Genomic DNA, 12007 nt, shown 5'->3' with positions numbered 1-12007 from the left:
CGCATGGACGGCTTGCCTCCCGCGCCCCGACCGGGCCGGGCATCCAGCCTGCAGCCCAGGTACGTGCCCTTGGCCGGACTCGAACCCGGGACCCTCAGGCCGACGCCAGGGTCTCTTCCGTTCCGTCCACCGACAGTCGCTCGCGAGTCGCCTTCTCGGGGAACAGGTGAGAGCGGTTCTGGTTCGGTCCCGAGCGACCTCGGGCAGCTTCTCTGGTGAAGCGCCTGTTTCCCGGAAACGGCCTTTGCGGGGGCGCCGGGCGCCCGCCGAGCGCGGGGCCGTCTGGAAGTGCTGGGATGGACGCCGGGGCATTTGGATCAGCTGCGAGTCCGTCTGCCGGAGAAGAAACTCGGACGCTGGCGCAGCAGACACGGCTTCGCCTCTTCTGGACACTCCCGGGCTCCCCTACGTGTCAGAGCCTCCGTCCTGACAGCCCAGCCCGGCTTTGGCCCCCGGCGGCTCTGTCGCAGGAACGTGGGGACCCTCTCGCCGAGCAGCCCCCCAAGCCCCTCCCTCTCTGGGGCCTCCCTGCCCCTCTGGCACCATCCTCCCAGCACCCAGGGGCCGGGGCGGCCTCCCTTCTCGGGCACCGTCCCCATTCCTGTCCCTCTTGGGCACTTGGCCTCTGTGTCCCTCCCCCTGGGCCCTCCTGGCTGGTCGTGGGTCCGTCACTCACCAGACCCCTGAGCTCCTGAGAAGGCAAAGAGCTGGGGCTCTGGGTGTGGGTCCCGGCCCAGCCCCTCGGTGGCCGGGGGGTCTTGGGGAGGTCCCTCAGCTCCTCTGGGAAGGGGACAGTGACATAGAGGTGGGACCCTGCCCCACAGAGTTGCTGTGGGGACAACCGCGAGGAAGCTGGCAGCGCTGGGCACAGGGCCCGGGGGCCCCCACACCGGCCCTGGCCGGAAGGAAGGACGCACGTCCTGAGCACCCGCCTGCATCTCACCTGCTGCTTCGTTCGTCCCCACGAGCTCCCCGGGAACGCGTGTCATCCACACGTCACACCTCAGGCAGGCTCGGCCCCCACGACAGCGACGGGGGTCCCCGGCAGCCCTGCCCCGCAGCTGTGCCCGCTCTGCCTCTCTGCGCCCTCCCTTCCCTTAGGCGGGGGCAGCTCCAGGCCCAGCGCCCGCGGGCTCTGCGGGGTTTAACTGAGAGACGCGCACCGGCCAGCTGGTGCGGGTCCGTGTGACCGGTGCCTTGACCGGGAGCGTTTAGCCCCTTAGCTAGTAGGTCACTGCGGCTCCTGAGCGTGCGGCGCAGCCACGGGGAGGCCCAGCCGGTTCTGCCGCCGAGAAGGCGAGGCACCGGGGCCGCCAGCTGCCGTCACCCGAAGTCAGCCGCCGCCTGGGAACATGAAGTGGAAAAGCCCGGAAACGGACGGTTCATGCGTTTTCAGTGCTCGCTGTCCCGAGTGGCTCGACGAAAGCTCCCATTGCCCGCGGCGTCCCACAGGGGCCCGCAGTCACCCCCTCGTCCAGCGTCCCCGCCGTGAGCCACCCGGGCGGCTGGGCAACCAGGTCAGCAGCCAGGAGGAGAGCGAGGGTGCATTCGCGTGGCCTTCATTGCGGGACCTTGATTTAACTGCTATTTTAGAGCCACGGTGATAACCCCTGACTGCGCCTCATTTACACGTTAGACTTCCGGTAGGTGTGTGCGGAGAGGAAAACTCAGTGCACTCCGGCTCAGTGCTGACTTTGGTTTGGGGCGTCCCCTGGGGGTCACAGGGCGCGTCCCCCATGGACAAGGGGCCTCCTCCCGCGAGCAGGCTCGGGGCTGCCGGGCTCCCTGAGGCCTGCCCATCACCTCTGTCTGTAAAGGCTGCTTGCGATGCCGAGGCTGAAGCTTGACCCCTTCTCCACCCGGGCGCTCTGCTGCCAAGAGGGGAAGGAATCCTCCTCGAAACGCCAGCTGGCCGGGTCCCAGAGGCCGCGGCAACCGGCCTGGGGAGGACAGGGCGCTCGGCCCGCCCAGGGGTCAGGCCCCTGAGGCCTCTCCGTGTGCGTCCGCATCTGCATCCGGGGGCTGGGACCCGGCCAGAGAGGACCCGACACACCAAGGAAGCTCCTGATGTTAATCTTTTTACTTTTTTCTTCCAAAATAGAGACTAATGACTAATACTGATATTCTAGTAGGTTGAAATAATTTCAGTTCTTACCATCTTCACAAATTAATAATTTTCAAATGGAAAACCAGAATATTCAGAGAACGACCATCGATTACTCTGTTTCCATAAACCAAAGAGTAAAGTGAGCTCAGAACCTTTTGAAGCAACGGATCCTGACGTCCGGCGTTATGGCGGCAAAGCCCAGAGGCTCTCGCTGGCCTGGCCGGGAGTCGGGCCCCCGTGGAAAGGTGGACCGAAGGGTGCCCCCAGGAAGGCCACAGAAATTGCAGCGGCCTGAGGAAATCGCCCGCGTCCTCTAGCACCACAGTCAGCGTCCTAAGGAAACCTCCGCGACTTAGGAACAACGGAGCCGGGAGAGAAAGACCCGCCCGAGTGCGCACGAGAAGGGTCCTCAGCGTCAGGGCAGCTTAAATGTCCTTTTATTAATAAGGATTCGATGTAAGTCATTTGCTTCCCGAACCCTGAGGCACCGGGCGTGAGCCATGGCAGATGGTAAGGCCGCAGCCAGGCCCCTGGTGCCGACCCCGAGGCCCGTGACCGCAGCTCGCAGGGCTCGGCGCTGCCGGGGGAGGGTCTCGGGGCAGCGGGCTCGGGGCGGAGCCGGGATTCAGGTGCACGGCCAAGGCCCTGACCCCACGTGGAAGCCGCTCGTCTCATCCCACAGGCGACGGAGCCCACACGGGGCGCGGATTATAGGGTCTGAAGTCCAGCCACCGTGTAAATGCCACAGAGCTCACCAGGTCTACAGTCTCAGCGTGTCTACACGGTAATAACACGCTAACTCATGAGCAGAACACACAGTCTCAGCGTGTCTACACGGTAATAACACGCTAACTCATGAACAGAACACAGTCTCAGCGTGTCTACACGGTAATAATACGCTAACTCATGAGCAGAACACAGTCTCAGCTGTGTCTACACAGTAATAACGCTAACTCGTGAGCAGAGCAGTCTCAGCCGTGTCTACACGGTAATAACATGCTAACTCATGGGCAGAACACACAGTCTCAGCCGTGTCTACACGGTGATAACACACGAGCTCGTGAGCAGCGCATGTCAGATTCCATGGGAAATAAAATCGGGAGGCGGCTGCGGGACGCCTCAGTGCTGAGGGCCTTACTCTCGCGGCTTCTTGAAGGAGAGGAGAGGAAGGGCGGGTCGCACGGGTTTCCTTTCAGTCCCCTCAGCCTGCGCACTGCGAGGGACGCTTCCCTCCGAGCTGTGGGCCGGGGCGGGACTCTGTCCGCGGCGCCCGGCCTCTGAGGGCGAGTCCACGGTGGAAACGCCGCTCCCCCGGGCCCGGGCCTCCCTCCTCTGAGGTCCTAAGGGAGTTAACGCACCATCCGGGACGTGCTCGGCGCAGCGCCTTGCCGCCAGCCAGTTCCCGCGGCCGCTGGTGAGGCCGATTCTCCTGTCGGACCCGCCACCGTATCCGGCTCCGCGAGCGTGGCCTCGGCAGCCGCCCCGTCCTGAGCCTCACTCGGGGGTGTCCCAGGCCCGCGGCACCTTCTCCCGCCCCGCCCGGCGCGCTCCGGGCCCGCAAAAGGGTTTCTAAGAACCGTTTCCTCTGTAAGGACCGTCATCACGCTGGCCGGTGACGCAGGCTGGCCTCTGCTGGGCGCTGTCCCCCAGGCCCGGGGTTAGCCAGCTTTCCTACCGAGGACGAGAGACGGTAAATGTTTGGGGCTCTGCCGGCTGCACACAATCCTGTTTCATAATCTTTTTTCCCCACAGCCCTTTAGAGATTTTTTTTTTAAAAAAAACCCTCTTAACCCGTGGACTGTGTGAAAACGGTCTCTGGGCCACATTGGCCCCCAGGCCACAGCCCCGGCCCCGTCCCAGGTCCCGGCCTCGTTGTGTCCGGCGGCCTGGCCCTCGAGGGGGGGACGCACGGAATGAAACTGAGCCGGTGGCTCAGCCCGCGGGGAGCGGGCCCCTCGGGTTAACTGGGAGCCAGGGGCGGTTCGTGGCGGCGCGTTCCGTGGCGCACGGCGCACCTTTCCACGCGCTCGCACACGTGGCCTCCGGACTCCACGGGAACAGAAACATCTGACCTTCTCCAGCTCGTTTCCCTGGGAACAGACGTTACAATAAAACGTGTGCGCTCCAGCGGCTGCGGGCTTCCGGCCGGCGGGCCCTTTACGAGCGGGCTCTGGAGGGAGCTTTGTTTCCATTAGCGCCCGGCTGGCCGGCCTGCCTCCCCCGCCCCCCCGTGTGTCCCCCGGTCATGTGCTCCCCCGGCCCCGGCCCCCCCCTCTCCGGCCCGGAGGCCGAGGGCCCACATCTGGTTTCCATCCCCGGCGCTGTTTAACTGCGGCCGGGCTGGCCCAGATTTCCTGCCATAAATCACGGCGCATCTGGAGCGCACCCGGACCCCTCGGGGCTGTTTACTCAGCGCGGCTCCTTTTTTAGAAGAAACGCTTCTCTTCCGTGGCTTCTCGGGTTGGCTGCCATCTTCCCGGCGGCTAATTTTCTCAATTTTTAGTTTTGAAAAGCGAACAAAAGGGGGATGCCCTTGGATCAGCTGTTTGAACAGTTGCATAGAAACCAGAGTGGGGTAAAACGTGAGAGTTTACGATAACAAAAGCCGAGAGGAAGCTGGGAGAGCCTGTACTGTACTGAGGAGACGTGGTATTCGGTGTTTTAAATGAACTCCCAGAAGCGCGGTCGCCGGGGCAGGGCCCTGCTTGAAACGTGACTCGCGCGGTCCTCACGGCAGCCCCACCAGACGGCGGCGGCCGGGCCCCACGGGGAGGAGACCGAGGAGGCACCGGCCGTAGGGGGTAAACCTGGCCGCGGAAGGCCGGTCCCCGGCCCGGCGCCTGTGCCGGCATCCCAGAGGCAGCGCTGCTAAACCCGCCCGGCGCGGCGCAGACGGCCGTGCAAAGGGCCTGGGGCATCTTTATGTTAACGGCACCGATATTTCCCGCATTTCGCTCTCTGCGTCCGGCTCAGAAGTTGGTTCTTGCCTCCACCCTGATCTGTATTTCTTCCGTCTCTCTCTCGATCTGCAAACATCTCTCCCGTTGGCCTGGTCTCCTTAATACAACTTGCGCCACTTTTACCGTGTTAAGAGGGGTGCGTGTGTCACGGCGAAGGGCGAGCGTGCAGAGTGAGAGCAGACAGTTAGCTTTTACTTGTTTATGTAGAGAAACGGTGTCCAGATGGCATCCAGTCCGTGAGCCTAGTCTTCTGATTTCTAAGCCAACTCAAGAATCATCAAAAATCCCTCCATTGCTTAGCGATGTCTGTTATTTATAAGCAAAATATTTGTAACTAAGGAAAATCAGAGATTAGTTATCAGTCACTGATCCGAGCCTGGGGAACTGCCCGGCCGAGGTGGGTAATATCCCCGGGCTCTGGGCTCCGGGAGGAGAGCCCGCGTTGGCTGTTAGGCCCCGGGGCTCGGCCACGTGCCCGCTGAGGCTGGCGCTTCGCAGTTCGGGTAGCGAGTCGGGCTGTCCCGTGACCCACGCGCTTGGAGACTCTGTTCCCAGAAGCTGGAGCGAGGGAGCCCGGCAGCTGTAGGTCTGCACCCTCGGGTGGAGTTTTCTGACGCAGGGACAACAGGCGAGGGGCTGGGAGGCTGCGCGAGGTGGGGTTTGTGAGCTAAACCACGCTGGGGGACACACGTGAAACACGCCTCTCGTAGGAACGGCGCCGACGGCCTGTTTACTGAACGCACACGATGTGTCGGGTGGGGCGCCAGGTACTTTACCTGCAAGAACCCTAGAAACCGATGTTATCACCATCTGCACTTTACACCAGAAAAAAAAAACTGGCTCCAAGAGTCACACTAACCCAGGTGGACTCACTTTATATCGACGCCACCAACGCCCGAAGGCAGTGGCTGGAAACAGCTCAGGTGTGTCATCGCCCAGCCCCGGAGCTCAGATGCCCAAGGTGGGGCTCACGGGCGAAGGTGAGGTGCCGGCAGAGCAGGGCCCCACCCCCCCCCGGGCTCCGGGGGAGAATCTGCCTCCTGCCCTTTCTTCCCGGGAGGCTGCGGCCTTCCCGGGCTCGCGGCCCCTCCACCGCCCTGACCTCCCTCCCACGGCGACGCCTCCGTCTGACCCCATCCGCCGCCTCCTTTCACGTTGAGGGGCCCTCGTGAGTGCTTTGAGTCCCCCCCACAGTCCAGGGCGAGCTCCCCACCTGCCGCGTAGCAGACTGAACTCCCCTCTGCTGGGCAGTTAACCCGGTCTCGGTTCCAGGGATTAGGACACGGACCTCACTGGGAGGCCCCGTCCTACCCACAACAGCCAGGTCCGCAGCTGGCAAGCGGCGGGGACTGGAGTCCAACGGAGCCTGACTACAAAGCCACGTCCAGGCCCGTCCTCCGACGGCCACGCTGCGCCTTCTGCCCCTTGATGCCTTCCCGGGCGCTGAGCGTCCCTGCCCCAGAGCCGCCTCTTCCCCACTGCGGAGCGTTTCCCGAGAAAACTCTCCCAGGGGCCCCGAGTCACGAGTCAGGCCCCCGTCGGCCGTCTCCAGGCGTCTGCGGAGCCTGGAATAGAGCTGGGAGCCTGGGACCGATCCCGGCCCTGCAGCGCCCGTCACCGGCTGCCTCTGCCCGTCTGGTGTAAGCCTTGGGGACAAAGGGAACACAAGTCGTCTTCCTTCTGCAGGAAAGCTTTTCACGTCTATGAAGGAGATGACTGGTGACCTCTCACCCCCGCGTCTTCTCGCTGCCGCGGGGAAGAGCTCTGCTCCTCCGACCAGACCACCCGCAAGGCCGGGCACGCTCCCGGCACACACCACGGTGCACACACCACGGTCCACACACCACGGTGCACACACCACGGTCCACACACCACGGTCCACACACCACGGTGCACACACCACGGTGCACACACCACGGTGAACACACCACGGTGCACACACCACGGTGCACACACCACGGTGCACACACCACGGTCCACACACCACGGTGCACACACCACGGTGCACACACCACGGTGCCCCACCGGCCCCGCGGAGCGACGGTTCCTCGGGTGCGGGCTAATCAGACCTGCACTCGGAGCCCACGTTCCCCGAAGCTCCCGCGAGGCCGACCAGCTTTCAGGGCGCCTGTCACAGTGTTGGCGCAAGTTTAACTGACGCTCACGTGGGTTGGGAGCATCGAGGTATCTGCGAGCTCCCGGCTGGCGCGGCTCAGGGACTGAGCTTCAGCCCATGAACCGGGAGGCCACAGGTTCGCTTCCCGGGCAGGGCCCAGGCCCGGGTGGGGGCGGGCAGGAGGCGGCCGGTCAGTGACTCTCATCCCTGACGTTTCTCTCTCTCCCTCTCCCTTCCTCTCTCCAAAATCAATAAAAACTTTTTTTAAAACAAAGAAGCTATTTGCAACAGGCTACCACTAAAATACTGCTTTTTATCTTATATTGGGACGTAGAGTGTTTGTGGGATTCAGGTGAGAGACCCAGACAAGCGGCCTCACACTCGAGCCTGGTGGATGTATCTTCAGAGTCGGCCCCTCCGGCCAACGCCCGGCCACCCTCCCTCCCAGCCGCAGGCCATCTGTACACGTGAAAGTCCTGGCTTCTGTGTTTCTGTCCCTGGCACGGATAAAAAGTGCCGAGCAGCTTGGGCCTGGGGGCAGCTCCGCAACAGGAAGATCAAAAGCCGTCGGGTAACTGAGTCAACAGCTCCGCCCGACCGTCCACCGTGAGCAAGTCACTCGTTCCACCAGCCTCCCCTCCCCCCCGGCGCGTCCCCAAGCCGAGGGTGAGAAGCCCGTCAGATGCCAGGTGCCCTCAGCCGCGCTCCCCGCTGAGCTCCTGCGGGGGAGGGAGCAAGAGTCAGAGGAGGGACGGGCCCCAGGTCCCCCGAGGGAAAAGCGGTGACGGGGCCATTGCCAGGCAGCCGCCCTACAGAAGGGACAGTCGTCACTTAATACTGTGGAAACGTGGGGTCAGCGGGCACAGCCGTGCAGCCAGTGCCCGCTCCCCGTGCCCGTGGACAGACCCAGCGCATCCTCGGTGCCCCTCCGTGGAGGAAGCACCCTCGGCTCGGGGTCACGGGGTCACTTGAGCCGGGCCGTGAACCTGTGCCGCAGACACCACCCCGCAGCCTCGGCAGCGCCCGGCCGCCTCTCGCCCGCCAGCTCAGCAGCGTCGGGCCGCCGGCCGCCAACCTCGGGGCTCCAGCTGCAGTAACTTCCTCCGAAACGCACCCACCGCACGGGGCAGCCTGGGCGTGAATACGTCACAGCCGAAAACACGAGTGGCACTGCCCCCAAGAGAGAGTCAGCGCCACCTTGTCCCGTTAGAACAGTGTGAGCACCGCTCAGCCCCGGCCGTGGTTACGGAAGGGCGGGCGCCGTCCCGCGGCACCTCCGGGCGGTTCGTGCGACGGCAGGTGTTAGGCGGTCGCTCGGAGAGGACGCCTCGGGCGAGTCCTGTCACACCTGCTCCTTGGTGCCGTTCAGCCGCCAAGAGGCGCGTCCCCCTCGCTTGGGGCACCGGGGCGCTCATCGGCGGGTGCGGGCCTGGCGAAGCGCGGATCGCAGCCGGAGGCCGGCCCCCGCGCTCACCAAGCCTGCGACCTCGGCCCGGCCTCGAGTCTCAGTGCTCAACTTGCTCCTCTGTAGAATGGGTCCTCTGAGCCGCCCCTGCCGTGCCAGCTCCGCCGCAGGGCCCTCGGCACCACCATCGCGCCCTCTGCCCGCCGCAGGGCCCTCGGCACCACCATCGCGCCCTCTGCCCGCCGCAGGGCCCTCGGCACCACCATCGCGCCCTCTGCCCGCCGCGCCCCCTCGGCACCACCATCGCGCCCTCTGCCCGCCGCAGGGCCCTCGGCACCACCATCGCGCCCTCTGCCCGCCCTCTGCCCGCCGCGCCCTCTTGGCACCACCATTGCGCCCTCTGCCCGCCGCGCCCTCTGCCCGCCGCGCCTCCTTCGCGGAGCTGTAGTGAGGGCGAGTGAACCACGTGTGTGAAGTCGCCACCCGACCGCACGTAACCTGCAGGGGCCACGGCCGCCCACCGACTGCACCAGGACAGCGACGGGGCCTGTCCCTTTGGCTGCCCTGGGGGGAGGGGGCCCAGGTGTGACTTCGGGCAGCACAGGAAGAGGGGGCAGCTGTTAGCACGGGGGCGCCGGGCGGCCCCACAGGGCACCCGATCGCTGTGGCAACTCCCCAGCTGCCCCTGTTCACGCTCCGGCACCCGGGGTTCTCCAGAGAGCACAGGCCCGGGGACGTCTTCCCCTCAGACTGCCGTTGGGCCTTGGTTTTCTAATTATTAGACTATTTTTTACTTTTTGTTACCCTCGCCTGAGGACATTTCTCCATCGGTTTTCAGAGCGAGCAGCGGTGGGGGAGAAGCATCCGTGCGAGGGACAGCGATGGGCCGCGACCCCCAAGGGCCCCGACCGGGGCCAGGATCGACCCGCAGCCCAGAGGTGTGCCCTTGACTGAGGCCGAACCCGGGGCCCTCAGTGCGGGGCCCGCGCTCTCCACGGGCCACACTGGCCGGGGCTAGACTTTCATTTTTGGAACAGCTTTAGCTTCATGGCAACATTGAGCTGAACGTGCAGTTCCCCCGAACCCCCAACACACGCGCGCGGATTCCCCTGTTAACGCCTCGCCCGGGCGGCGCAGCTGTTACGGCCGATGAACTCGGCGGGTGGGGTTCCCAGCGCGGAGGAGCCTTCCCCCCACGACTGAGGAGCCGGAGCCCCTGTGGCCCCGTCTCCGCGGCGCTCGGCGCAGTCCCTGTGCCCCGTGGCCCCGGGCGGCACCGCGGGAACCCTGGGCTGCATCGTAGTCCGCTCCCCCCGGGCCGGGGACTCCTGCTCGGGGCTGGCACCCCAGCTGGCACGGCCCGTCACCCACTCGGGCGACCGCAGCTGTTCCCAAGGGGAGTCCTTACGTGCTCGGGGCACGTGGACGGGCTCCCCGCTCTGGGGACGCCGGCGACTCCGTCAGCCCAGGCCTGTCAGCGGCTCCTCGCGGTTCACTCACACCCGCCGCTGGGGAGGATGGGCGCGGGATCAAAGGGACGCGGCGCGGCCGCCCAGCTGGCCCCCGTCTGCCACCCCACGCGCCTCTCGATCAGCTGGAAACCCTCCCCAGAGAGTAAGCTCACAGCCGAACCAGCGAGTTTAGAGAGACAAACCCTGAGGTTCACCAAGTTAATTTTCAAAGAAACGAGAAGAGGAATTAAACCACCGAAGAAGCTTTTAAATTTAGAAAAGCAACGTGAAGCGGCCGGAGCTGAGGCTGGGAAGGGCGGGGGTCGCCCCGGTGACGCGCCCAAGTGATTCGGGAAAACAAACAACGTGAAGGCCAGTGGTCCTGGGGCCGCCGAACGCAGCGGACGCGTCCGGCAGGCGGCTCGCAGGTGGAGCACCCCGAGAACCAGAAGTGAACTTGGGGTGGGGTTCGGGTGAGAGCCTCTGCCCAGCCGGGAAGACCAGCGCCCCTGCGACCCAGCACGAGCTCCTGTATTTTCAGTTGAAAACGGCGGCCACCCGCGGCCTGGGGAACTCCGCCCGCTATTTTTAGCCCTGAGGCCGCCACGCTGGCAGAGGCGCCGGCTCCGTGGCGGGCGATGGGTCTCGCGTGTGCAAGTGCATGTGCGTGTGCATGCGTGTGCATGTGTGAGCTGGAACGTGGCCGCCACGCCCCCGCGGCCCGGCGTGTTTCCTTTTTTAAAAGGCCCGAGAAAGCCCGTTCCGTGGGCCGCAGGGCCCAGCCCGTGCGTGGGCCCCGCGCCCAGGAGGCCTCTCCGTCCTCGAGAGCGCTGACCCCACGGGCGCTTCAGGCCCCGGGCGGGTCCTGCAGGGCACGTGTCCCGGTGGCGCAGCTCAGGCGGGGACAGGGCCTGAGCTGGCGGGTGAGCTGCCGGCTGCCCCCGAGGAAGGACGACCCCGTGTGGCGCCCGGCCCGACGCGCAGGTTCCGGGTCGCAGCCGCCGGCCTCTGGGCTGGAGCGGAGGCTGAGCAGACCCGGCCCGCGCAGGCCTTTCCCAGGGCGTCTCCGGAGGCAGCGCCCTGAGCTCCGCCCGGGACGACTCAGGCGGGGGGGTTAGACTATGTTCCAACTTGGGACCTTTACTCTGAATAGGATGAAACGCGTGCGAGGTTCACGTGGGGAGGTGGGGAGTCCGACGAGCCTTCATCGTGGGTGACCGAGGGCCCCGCGCTCCGTCGCCGGTCCCCTCTTCTGCCACTGAAGTCAGAGCGGCGAAAACGGAGGCATTCTTGAAGCCCCCGCACAGCCCGCACCAAACTCGTCATTCCCGATTTCCACGGCGGCGTCACGGGTCACGGCGCCAGGGCTGGTCCCGGATCGGTGGCCTCGTCAGAAAGTCAGGAAGGTGGGGGATGCGCCGTGCGGGCTGGAGTGTCCGGCCCGGGCCCCCGACAGGCAAACCCGGGCAGGCCGAACGCGGCGCCTCGGACGCACATGCCAGCCGGTGCCCCCAGCCACGTCCCCCTCGGCAGAGCCCCCTGACCCCGGGCCCGGGAAGGGAGGGGGCCTGTTCCTCAGTCCTCGCCGGCGGTTGGCGTAGGGAGGCCGGGAGCCGGTTCTGCCCCTGGGATGCGGGGGGGGGGCTGGGAGCCATCGGGGGACTTTTCCTCAGGCCTGAGACGGCCTCAGACGCGGTGGCCTCCGTCTCTTTTACACGTCGCCACGTCCACACGAGACCATTGTTACACCCTGAGGGAGATGGAAGGAACCTGGGTCCCTGACGACATTGTCCGGCCGTCCGACCTACCTGCCCGCCCCCTCTCTGCGCCCGCCTGTGAGCTGCGAGAGAACGTCCCTCCCTGAACAGTTTGGCTCAGCGGTCAGAGCGCCCACCCGCAGACCAGAGGGCCCTGGGTTCAATTCCCCATCATGGGCACGTGCTGGGGTTGCAGGTTCGATCCCCAGCC

This window comes from Miniopterus schreibersii (assembly GCF_964146895.1).
Source record: "Miniopterus schreibersii genome assembly, chromosome: 7".
In the NCBI taxonomy this organism is placed as follows: domain Eukaryota; kingdom Metazoa; phylum Chordata; class Mammalia; order Chiroptera; family Miniopteridae; genus Miniopterus; species Miniopterus schreibersii.
This window is presented reverse-complemented; position numbering follows the sequence as displayed.